At 44.9% G+C, this 11,529-nt stretch overlaps 1 protein-coding gene and 2 pseudogenes across 1 annotated transcript in view; 1 reads left to right on the top strand and 2 right to left on the bottom strand.

The window, feature by feature from the left end:
* Positions 1-11,529, bottom strand: part of ENTHD1 (ENTH domain containing 1) — a 106,113-nt gene that overhangs the window by 42,982 nt on the left and 51,602 nt on the right. The window lies entirely within an intron of this gene.
* LOC102240938 lies at positions 3,742-4,004 on the top strand (annotated as a pseudogene).
* LOC102240638 lies at positions 6,829-7,634 on the bottom strand (annotated as a pseudogene).

Below are 11,529 nucleotides of genomic sequence, written 5' to 3'. Positions count from 1 at the left end.
GGTCGTTTGACCGCCAAAGGGGTCGCGACCCACAGGTTGAGAACCGCTGCTCCAGAGTGTCGATTATGTCAAGCTGGAAACAATCAAGGCCTAGAAAGCTCAGGAAGAACCTTAGGCCTCGTCCCAAATGCCTAAAAGAATGTAACGTGGAGGACCTACTCCAGGAAGGGAGCTACCTTCATAGATAACTAGTTTAATCTAAAGTAGGGAGGAAGCTAGCAAGGCCTGTTTGATCAAAATCCATCCTGTGTCCCAATGTTAAAGATGGCCCAGCAAATATTTATTTACTACACATTAACGTATTCATCTCCTTGTGAACTGCCTTACTTCCTGTTTGAAGTCCTGGACCCCAGGACTTGCCATCGAATGACATATATGCCTCATTTTTCCTGTCTTTCATGCATATGTGAATTTCCCATGTGCACATGTTAATATTTAATTTCTCCTGTTAATCTGTTGTATGTCATTTGGATGATTCGACCAGCCAGAAAGAACTAAGTGGGAAAGAGGAAAGTGTCCCATCTCCAACACCTCTGATGTAAAACACCTTTTTCATTTATATTTACTAAAACATTTGACCTTGGCATGAGCCACGACTGAGCTATCAGGATTTGTAACTGCTGTGGCCCTTTGCTTATCTTGTCTCCAGGCCACAAGGCATGATGATCCAAAAGAAACGCCTGCTGCAAAAGTCTAAGGCACCTCCAGAGCTCCTCTGTAGTGCAACCGTGCAGCCATCACACACACACACACACACACACACACACACACACACACACACACTATAAAATCTTTAGAAAGGAAAAGAGAACATTTGTAGGAGTCTAATCCACCTCTCAGAAACTAGGTCATTCCTTGTCTACTCTGCCCAGTCCTCTGAAGCATCCATACACTGTTGTGTGGAAGATAGTAATACGAATTGGAAAAAATTAAGTACCACTATTTCCATTTCATTAAAACTGCTAACTTCAGGGAAAATGAGGCTGTAGTTTGTACACGTTGGACCTGTTGGATTATAATCAACAACAAGGGCAAAAGAATTAGCTACTTACTAGATTTCTCAGCATTTACTACAGGATTGAGCATGTGTGCTGATGACCTACTTTCAAGGTGCGTTGTGCTTTTTATTTTTTTTATGGTAATGAAATGCTCATATCTCTCAAATGCACAACAGACATACAACCACCATCTAGATAGCACAGTTAGAATTTTTAAAAATTATGTGTTTCAAGGAGAGACATTGGGGGGAGGATGCAGAGAGCATGGCCTAACAACCCAATAGCAAGGCGGTGCTGTTAGATATCAGTGGACACAGGCAGAATGAGAGGTGGACAACTTAGGAACAATGGGATAAGTTTCCTCTCAGCAGAAGGCAGGGTGAAGAGATGCCAGAACTAGGGAGCAAATATTTCCCCCATCCCCAAAGCAATAAGGCCAAGCAGTCCCTGAAACTTTGAGGCCATCCTCAAGAGGAAGAGGGAGAAAGGGAAATCCTGAATTGACTAAATTTAAACTGGAGGATGACTGAGAAAACAGAATGACCAAGTTTATATTTTCTGCCACCAAAAAATTTAAGATTATCTTGAATTATAGAAAAATATAGGGACTACTTTTGGCACAGTTGAGGCCATAGCTTGAAAACATCACACCCATGACTCAAATGTAAGTGGGAAAGACTCTTCCATCCCCCAACAGCCCTTTGTCTTTCTTCCCCCACCGCTTCTAATTAAGACAGCTCCTTAGCTCTCTCTCTGCTCTCCAGATCTTCCTGCCTCTAAAACCCACTAACATGAGTAACAACAGCTGGAACTGGGACGAGATCACCCATACTGTGTCTCTGGGTTTCTGCCACACTAGAGACAGATCCTGGTTTTAGATCAGATTTGAAGTGATATGAAAGGAAAAGCTAAATAAATAATACCTGGGCCAACACCAATGCCCATGTGCATTCCCTCTCTATATCCTTGAACATTATTTCAAACCAGAGGCCCGGTGCACGGATTCATGCACCAGTGGGGTCCCTCAGCCTGGCCTGTGCCTTCTCGCAATCTGGCACACTTCGGGGGATATAGTAGTGCATGAAGCGGCAGGAGGCCAGGGTGCCACTCCCGCTCATCCCGGCCCTGCTGCTCCTGCCACTGCCGCTTGGTAACGCTGCGCGGAGGTGGGAGACGCTCCGCTTGCCAGCGTGAGCCCAGTATCTGGTGCCTGTCCATCAGCTGAGCAGCACTTCTGCTGTGGGAGTGCACTGACCACCAGGGGGCAGCTCCTGCATTGAGCATCTGCCCTCTGGTGGTCAGTGCGCATCATAGCTACCAGCTGGTCATCCGGTCGCTTAGGCTTTTATATATATAGACTAGGGGTCCAGTGCACGAATGTGTGCACCTTGAATGAAACTGTGGGCCGCAAGGCTGTGGTGGGCACAGGGGCAGGTCTTGGCTCATCCTCTGCACTCCCGCCTTGGCCCTCCTGCTGTGGCCCTCGGTCCCCTGTCTGCCGGCAGCCCCACTCCCGCCACTGCTCCCACGCGCTGATGGCGCCGGCCCTGCTCACACCTGCTGACGCTGACGGTGCAGAGTGATTGGGGCTGGTGCCAGCAATGGGTGCGAGCGGTGGCTGCCCCACTCCCGCCACTGCTCCCACGCGCTGATGGCGCCAGCCTTGCTCGCACCCGCTGACGCTGACGGTGCAGAGTGATTGGGGCCGGTGCCAGCAGTGGGTGCGAGCGGCGGCTACTGTCCCCATCACCCCTCAGGAGCATGGGGAGGTGGATAAGCCCTCAGGGGCAATCAAGGCCAGCAGCCGCTGCTCTCACCTGCTGACGGCACTGAGCGATCATGACCGACGCCAGGCGCTGGCAATGGGTACAAGCAGGGCCAGTGCCAGCAGTGGGTGTGAGCAGCAGCTCTGGCACCAGCAGCGGGTGCAAGCAGCGGCTGCCAGCCCCAATTGCCCCTCAGGAGCAGGGGGAGGTGAAGCCCTGAGGGGCGATCAGGGCCGGCAGCTGTCGCTTGCACCCACTGACGGTGCCGAGCAATTGGGGCCAGCCCTGGGCGCCGGCAGCAGGTGTGAGCGGCGGTTCCTGGTTGGCAGTGGGTGCAAGCACCAGGCAGGACCGTAGTGCATGGGAGCAAAGAATTTTCAGTAACCCTAGAGGCTCACCCCGATGACAGTGACTGGTGCCCTGCCTTGGCCTGGCGCCCCCGATCACCTGCTCCACCATCCCGCTGCGGCCGACGTCCACCATGATCCACATGCACCCCCTGGTGGTCAGTGCACGTCATAGCAACCAGTTGTTTGGTTGTCCCATTGTTCGGTCTATTTGCATATTAGGGTTTGATATATAAAGATGGTATGTGTTCTGAGTACTTTCACCTTTTAAACAGACTCTCTTTAGCTAACATAACAATTTAGTGTCAATGAGGGATGAGAAAGATTCCTCAAAGGATGACTCTGCTGGTAGCGAACCTCACTGGTGAACTTAAGAGTCCACCCACTGTGCTGCTCATACTGCTCTTCTTTTAAAACACTATGATGAATCTTCTCTGAAGACACTTTCAAAGTATATGCAAAAAATACAGAAACATCATTTCAAATGATACTTACTTAGCCAAGTAATATTTAGTGGAGCTCTTATTAGGTGGCTAAGCACTGGATTAGAGACAAAGAATACAATGATGAACAAGACACAGACCTTCTCTTAAAAAAAAAAACATAGTCTAGGACCTAGTTTGCAGCACCATGGCTAAACACACCAAGGTCAGAGTCATTGGTAAATACAGGAACCGTTACGGCACTCCCTCACTAAAATGATGAAGAAAATTGAAATCAGCCAGCACACCAAGTACACTTGCTCCTTCTGTGGCAAAACCAAGATGAAGAGGTGAGTTGTGGGGATCAGGCACTGTGGTTCCTGCATGAAAACAGTAGCTGGTGGTATCTGGATCTACAACACCACTTCTGCCAACACAGTAAAGTCCGCCATCAGAAGGCTGAAGAACTGAAAGACCAGTAGAAGCTCTACAATTTGAAACATGCTAGACTATAATAAATGGGTTCATTTGTATAACCAGTGGGGATCAGGTATAATCAATGGAAGAGAATAGAGAGCCCAGAAATAAACCCAGGTCTATATGTCAATTAATTTGCTACAAAGTAGCCAAGAATATACGATAAGGAAAGGACAATCTCGTCAATAAATGGTGTTGGAAAAACTGGACAGCCACATGCAAAAAAATGAAACTGGATCACTATTTTACACCATACACAAAAATTAACTTAAAATGGATCAAAGATTTGAGTGTAAGACCTAAAACCATAAAAGTCCTAGAAGAAAACAGGTGGCAACCCTTGTGACATCGGTCTTGATGATGGTTTTTTGGGTTTGACCCCAAAAGTAAAGACAACAAAAGCAAAAATAAACAACCGGGGCTACATCAAACTAAAAAGCTTCTGCACAGCAGAGGAAACCATCACCAGAATGAAAAGGCAACCTACTGAATTGGAAAGAAATATATTTTCAAACCATGTATCTGAAAAGGGGTTAATATCCAAAATATATGAAGAATCATACAACTCAACAGCAAAAAAAACACCCCACAAATGATCTGATTTTAAAAGTGAGCAGAGGATCCAAATAGACATTTTCCCAAAGAAGAAATAAGATGGCTGACAGGTACATGCAAAAGTGCTCAACATCACTAATGATGAGGGAATGCAAGTCAAAACCACACTGAGATATCACCTCATACCTCTTAGCATGGCTACGATTAAAGAGATAAGAAATAAGTGTTAGAGAGACTGGGCATACAGGTCTGTCTTAGTCTGTAACAAAATACCACAGACTGGGTAGCTTATAAACAACAGAAAGTTGTTTCTCACAGTTCTGGAGGCTGAAGTCCAAGATCAGGGTGAGGGCAATAGTCAGGTTCTGGTGAAGGCCTTCTTCCCGATAGTAGACTGCTGACTCCTTACTGTGTGCTCCCACCTGGTGGATGGGGCTAGGGCAGTGGTCGGCAAACTCATTAGTCAACAGAGCCAAATATCAACAGTACAATGATTGAAATTTCTTTTGAGAGCCAAATTTTTTAAACTTAAACTATATAGGTAGGTACATTGTTATTAACTTAATTAGGGTACTCCTAAGGCTTAGGAAGAGCCACACTCAAGGGGCCAAAGAGCCGCCTGTGGCTCGCGAGCCGCAGTTTGCCGACCACGGGGCTAGGGAGCTCTATGGGGTCTCTTTTTATAAATCACTAATTCCATTCATGAGGCTTCCACCCTCGTGACCTATCACCTCCCAAAGGCCCCACCTCTTAATACCATCACCTTGGGCATTAGATTTTCAACGTATTTGAGGGGAACACAAACATTCAGACCAGAGCGATGCCACTTTGCCTAGGAAGCTCCAGGTTCACATGTGTTATTCTGGCATCACTATTAATTATGCCCCCTTTTCCTTCAAAAATGTCATGGCTTGGACATTTTAATATAATACAATATATTATATGGTCACCTTTCCTGATATGACTGTATACTTTTCTGGCTTCATCTGGTACCTTTCCTGACATCCACTTAATCCTAAAACCCTGCTCATTTCTTTCAGGTGTTCTAACCTGCCAAGCTTCCTCCTACCCTGGTCTCTCACACACTGTTCACTTTGCCTAAGATATTCTCTTCTTCACTCCTCACTAGGTCTGGTTCCATCTGTGTAGTAGGGAAAATAGTGTAGTAAACTGTTATTCAAACTGTGAGTTGTGACCCGGTAAAATCAAGTTTGTGGGTCACATCCAATATTTTTTTAAAAGTAAAACTGTCTAGAATAAAAGAGAAGAGATCAGAACGCATTGCCATAACCACTGTTTGTGAAACTGCTGTTTCGGGTGCTGAGTGATTGTGTGTGGACTGGGTCATGGCGTGAAAGGCATCTCTGACTGGATCAGTCAAAAGGTTTGACACACATCGGCATAGGCTCCGGGATCAGACTGTTTGATCTAAATCCTGACTTTGCCACTTCCTAGCTTTGCGACCTTGGACAAGTTATTCAAACTGTGTGGGTTTTCCTCATTTATCTTATGAGACCGTTACGAAAATTAAATGAATTAAAATGCTTAAACCTGCACCCAGCACACACAGCATGTGCTGACCATTTATCATTAGCTATCCTTCAGGTTCTCGTTGGAACATCACTTTCTCCAGAAAGCCTCCCCTAACATCCGAAGTCAGGTTAGATGCTCTCCTGTGTCCTCCCCATCTTAACACTCTTCTCACTTGTCTGAGGAGATGTGACCAGGTCTGATTAGATCACTGGGAGCTACAGCAAGGCGGGTATCTTGTTCATCATTTGGTATCTAGCAGTTAGCATAGTACCTGGCACATAATAGGTATCAGTAAATTTTTGCAGAATTAATAATTTAATCACTCTTGGAAATAGATACACAGCCATTTGTTTTATGCAAATAAAGTCATCTTGGGACTTACACACCTGAGAAGTCACAGTCATTTTGATGAAGAACCTGTCACCTTAGTTTAGATTAAGCCTGATTCTCTTAATTTGAAATGTCAGAGGGTTATATAACTTTTTATAATATACACTCGTTAGCAATGTAGTAAAAGATTTATGTTGGATGGCTTCTTGATCTAAAATTCATAAATAATTTTAAAATCAGCATCTATTAATTTTTCTTTTAATCATTATGACGGAAAAAGTTGGGTACTGCGTGACAAATAGAAGGTGGCGCCTTTATTTATTTATTTTGGGGGGCACTCACCATCTCCCTACAACACCCAGTACACTTTTCCCTTTTCATTTCCATAGCAATGTTACAATCAGAAAACAAATGTTGTGGGGGTTTTTTTGGGGGGAGGGCGGGATTTGGGGAGGAGTATGGGTAAAAACAGTCCAATTACAGTAGGAATTTTTCCAAATAGGTTATCCACTTCGTCATCATCTTCTCCCTCCGCTTCAGGTTCCCATTTTTGCTTCTGAGCCCTTTCTTCAAGATCTTCTTCATCTTCCTTGTTGTTTATTTCCCAGTCATAACCTCTTCATCCTCCTCATTCTCTCCACTCATATCCTCCTCTTCTTCTTCCACTGCCTGAGCATCCTCATCATACTCTTCTTCCTCCTCTTCCTCCTCTACATAGCCCTGGGGCCTGAGGCAGGGGCCTCCTTGTCATCCTTCCAGATATGTAAGTTATGGGAGTAGCTTGAACACGTTTTATCTGTAGTCATTCAGGTTGGTTACCTCATAATTGAAAAGGTCTGCCTTGAGGTTTTCTAACTTTCTCAGTGGCTCTATTGTGCTGAGGTCTCTATTTTGTTGACACTTTTTTGCCAATACTTCCAGGCCTCCTGAGATTCTGTTATCGCTTAGTTCAAGCTTCTTAAGTTTGTTTAAGTTTGGTAAGTTGGTGACTGAGGTGAAGTCCATGTTGATTGTATTTAATAACTCCAGTTCTTCAAATTCATCTGTGAGGCCTTCGATTTTGCCTCATTAGACCGACAGTTGTCCAGGACAAGCTCTTTCACATCAGAGGGCGTCCCGCTCAGCAGCTCTAAGTGAATCCATTTGTCCATGTCCATCTCGTGTGCTCTCTCTCTGCAGAGGCTCCTAAGCCAGTGGAATTAAATCAATAAACCCTGAACCCACAGCTACACATTTTAGAATTTGAAGGCTCAACCAGCTCCACTACATTCTTCAAAAGGTGGCATATTTAAATGTAGTTACCATCCATCTTTCTAGTCTTTTATTTAACTGAGCTCTGCAAATAATTGTGGTTTTGCTCTATTCATTCATTTCAATGTAAGCCTTTAAATAGTTTTATCTATGTCTTTTTCATGTATGAATCATGTTTCCCATATTTTTGAAGTAAAAAGGAACAATTAAGTTAAAAGGCATTTTAATTGGCTTTATTAATACCAACTATATAATACATAGTTATTATGTTGATAACCTCTCAAAGTTCCCTAATCAGTTCTTTCATATGAAGAATGCTTTGCAATGCTCTGGTGATTGACATAGACTATTTCAGGGAAATGTGAAAGCGTACAGCAACTGCCCTCAAAATGGAAGACATCAATCAGTGCCCAGTTTATGAGCAACATATAAAAAGAATATGCAACTGCTAAAAAAGTATTGCATTACTAGGAGTGACAAAGAGCAGAGCCCAGAGCAGTGCTGTGCTAACGGCAGATTCACCCTGACACCTGGGGGTGGTCTGGGGAACTCCTGTACAATTCTCTTACTAAGTCAAATGGACACATATGTCAGATGATAATGAGGGTTACAAAGAAAATAAAGCAGAGAAGAGGGGTAGGGAGTGCCAATCGTGGGTGGGGTGTCAGTTTTTAATAAAATGTTCAGGAAGACCTCCCTAAACTATGACATTTCAGCAGGACATGAAAAGAGGAGAGAGAGAGAGAGAGAGAGAGAGAGACAAAGAGTGAGAGACCGAGGGAGCACCATGGGTACAGGACGCAGGAGTGACCTTCAGAAAAAAAGGTCCTCCTCTGGCACACTGTAAAGGAAGCTAAGCCTCCATAAATTGGACTGGGAATACATCTGTTATGTACTCAGCCACCTGCCAATGGCCCTGGAGGAAACTCCTTTCACCAAGGCATTAGAAAATGTCCAGTGATGGGCACCAGCACTGCTGAAGAGCTTTGTGGTGCTCGTTATCTGTAGGCTGAAGATGACAGTGGGTGATGCAGTGGAATCAGGTCCCCTGATGTCTATGGAAATGATGGCATCCTGGAGTGGTAGAAGCCAGATGGTGGTGCTTAACTCTTGGAGACAACTAGGCACAATAACCATAGTAAGCCACAGGGATACAAAGATATCAGCTTTTTGTTGTTTTCTACTTTCAGGGATGTATCATAATGGTTAATGAATCACAAGACCTATAGGAAATAGATAAGCCGCCTACTAGAAATACACGGATGGAAGACTTAACTATTGTCATCATGGTGGGGTTCGTGGCCTCTTACCCAATTCCTAAACCTAAGCCAGTTCACAGAGCCAGAGCCTCTTGATTGAGGGGAAGGTAAGATTCCTTTGAGGAAGAATCCTGAAATTCCACCATAGGCATATAGAGTAAGTCTTGCTCTAAGCCTTCCCTACAGGTACCTGAAGCCATTTACAACAACAACTGTACTGGGAAAGGGAAATTCACAGAATTTCCAGGTCTTGTTAGATGCTGGCTCTTAACTGACACTAATCTCTGGAGATCCAACAACTGCACTGTAGTCTACTAAGTAGAGATTTATGGAAATCAGGTGGCACATGAAGTCTTGGCCTAGGCTCCACCCCACAATGGGCCTAGTAAAACCACAGACCTACCTCCAGCTCTTTCCATGGTCTCAGAACGTATGATAGGAATAGAACACTCAGTAACTGGCAGAATCCCCACATCGGTTCCATGACCCATGGAATTCAGGCTACTATGGTTAGAAGGTCCAGGTAGAAGCCCTCAGAATTACACCCCTTTGCCCCCCGCCCCCAAATCTTTCAGTGGAAACTTCAAAGATTATTGTCACCATCAAAGATTTGATTCTTATCACATTCCAATGTCACCTGCCTGCTTTTCTGAAAAGCCAGATGGATTGTGGAGAATGACTGTAGGTTATTGCAAATATAATCAGGTGGTGATGCCAATCATAGCTGTAGTTCCAGCTGTGGTATCCTTACCCTCAGCCTAGAAATGTTTTTCCAAAATCTATTAATAAAGATAATTAGAATCAGTTAGCTTCATGTGACTGGGACAAGTATACCTTGATTGTCTTGCCTCACAGCTATGTCAACTCTGCTCTATTAAGAGGGACCTGGATTTCCTTGATATCCCACAGATCATCACACTGGTCCTTTACAGTGATGATACAACGCTAACTGGACTTACTAAGCAGGGAGCAGCCAGCACTCCTGGTGCTACCTGCATGCAGAGCTGGGTGTTAAGTCCTGGGAAAGTCCAAGGGCCTGCCACACCTGTGCAATATTTATACAGTGGTCAGGAGCGGGTCAGGCTATCTTCTCTAACGGGAGAGGCAAGCTGTTGCACCTCAAACTGCCCAACACACACACAAAATCACAGTAATCATGGCCTCTTTGAATTTTGGAGGCAATGTAAACCACATTTGGGCGTTCTGCTCTGATCATTTACCCCCGTTTTGAGTGCTCATCAAAGCAAGAAAGGGTTCTGCAGCAGGCCCAGCCCACTGCATAGGCTGCCCGGAAAGTACAACCTGGAACCAATGCAAGTGCCTTAGGCAGAGACAGATGCTAAATGCAGCCTCTCATGAGCCCAGTAGGAAATCACAAAGCTGATCTCTAGGGCTTTGGAGGAAGGCCATGCCTTCTCTTGCCTACGCCATAGGATGCCAAATAACTATGTGCCCACCATGTAATGGGTATTATCTGGGCCACAGAACATAAAAGTGGACATGAACAGCAGCTCCATTGTGAAATCAAAATAACACACATGAGATCAGATCAAGCCAGTCCAGAAGCCCCTGTAAACCACACCAGCAGATGACTCAGACTCCTTGGAGCCTGTTCCCACTCCTTTTTGCCTCTCATCAACTTACACCTGTAGCTCCCTGGAGAACTGACAGTTAAGAGGGAAAAGTACAGGGTTGGTTCACAGATGAATCTGTAAGGTATGCCAGCACCAGCCAGAAGTGGATAACTGCTTAATTATAGCTCTACTCAGAAGTGTCCCTGAAAGACAGTAGGAAAATCCTCCAAAGTAGAATTGCAAACAGTACATCCAGATACACACTTCATGTGGAAAACAAGATGCAATTCAAGGGCAGTGGCTGATGGGTGCACTCAGGAACCTGGAAAGAATACGACTGGAAGATTAGTGACAAAGAAATCTGTGGCTGGACCTCTCAGGATGTATGTGCACATTATGTGAAGATATTCATGTGCTATATAAAGGCCGACAAGGGGACATTTACTGTGGAAGAGGCCCTCAAAAATCAGGTGGCAAGATGCTCTGTTTAATGGCCATCAATCACTCTTTCCCTGGTCAATGCAGTGGTTCAATGGATTTGGCCATGTTCCAGGGATGGAGGTTATGCATGGGCGCAACAACATGAACTTCCCCTCACCAAGGTGACCTGGCTACAAAGCTGCTGGAAGTAGAGTGAATGTTCCACCCCAGGCATGGCACCACTTTCCAGGAAAAACGGCCAGCTGCCTGTGTCAGGCTGGTTATACTGGACCCTCCATTATGAAGGGTGCCATACTTTGTCTTCATGACCTCATGGGTGCAGAGCTGCCTTCCCTGTCCGCAGCCCTCCCACCAGCACCACCGTTAGTGAACCTACCGAATACCTCTATTTTCCCACCATCTCACAAACACCCCTACACATACCATTCCAGAGAATTAAAAAAATACTTTCCAATTCTTTTTTATGAATCTAGCAAAATATCAGTGTTAAAACATGACAAAGAGAATATGAGAAAAGACATTTCTGGTGAATTTTACTCCTAGATATGGATGCAAAACTCCTAAACAAAACATTAG

This window comes from Myotis brandtii, unplaced genomic scaffold (assembly GCF_000412655.1).
Source record: "Myotis brandtii unplaced genomic scaffold, ASM41265v1 scaffold339, whole genome shotgun sequence".
NCBI lineage: Eukaryota > Metazoa > Chordata > Mammalia > Chiroptera > Vespertilionidae > Myotis > Myotis brandtii.
Note: the sequence above shows the minus strand (reverse complement) of the source record. Positions and strands in the feature narration are given on the sequence as shown.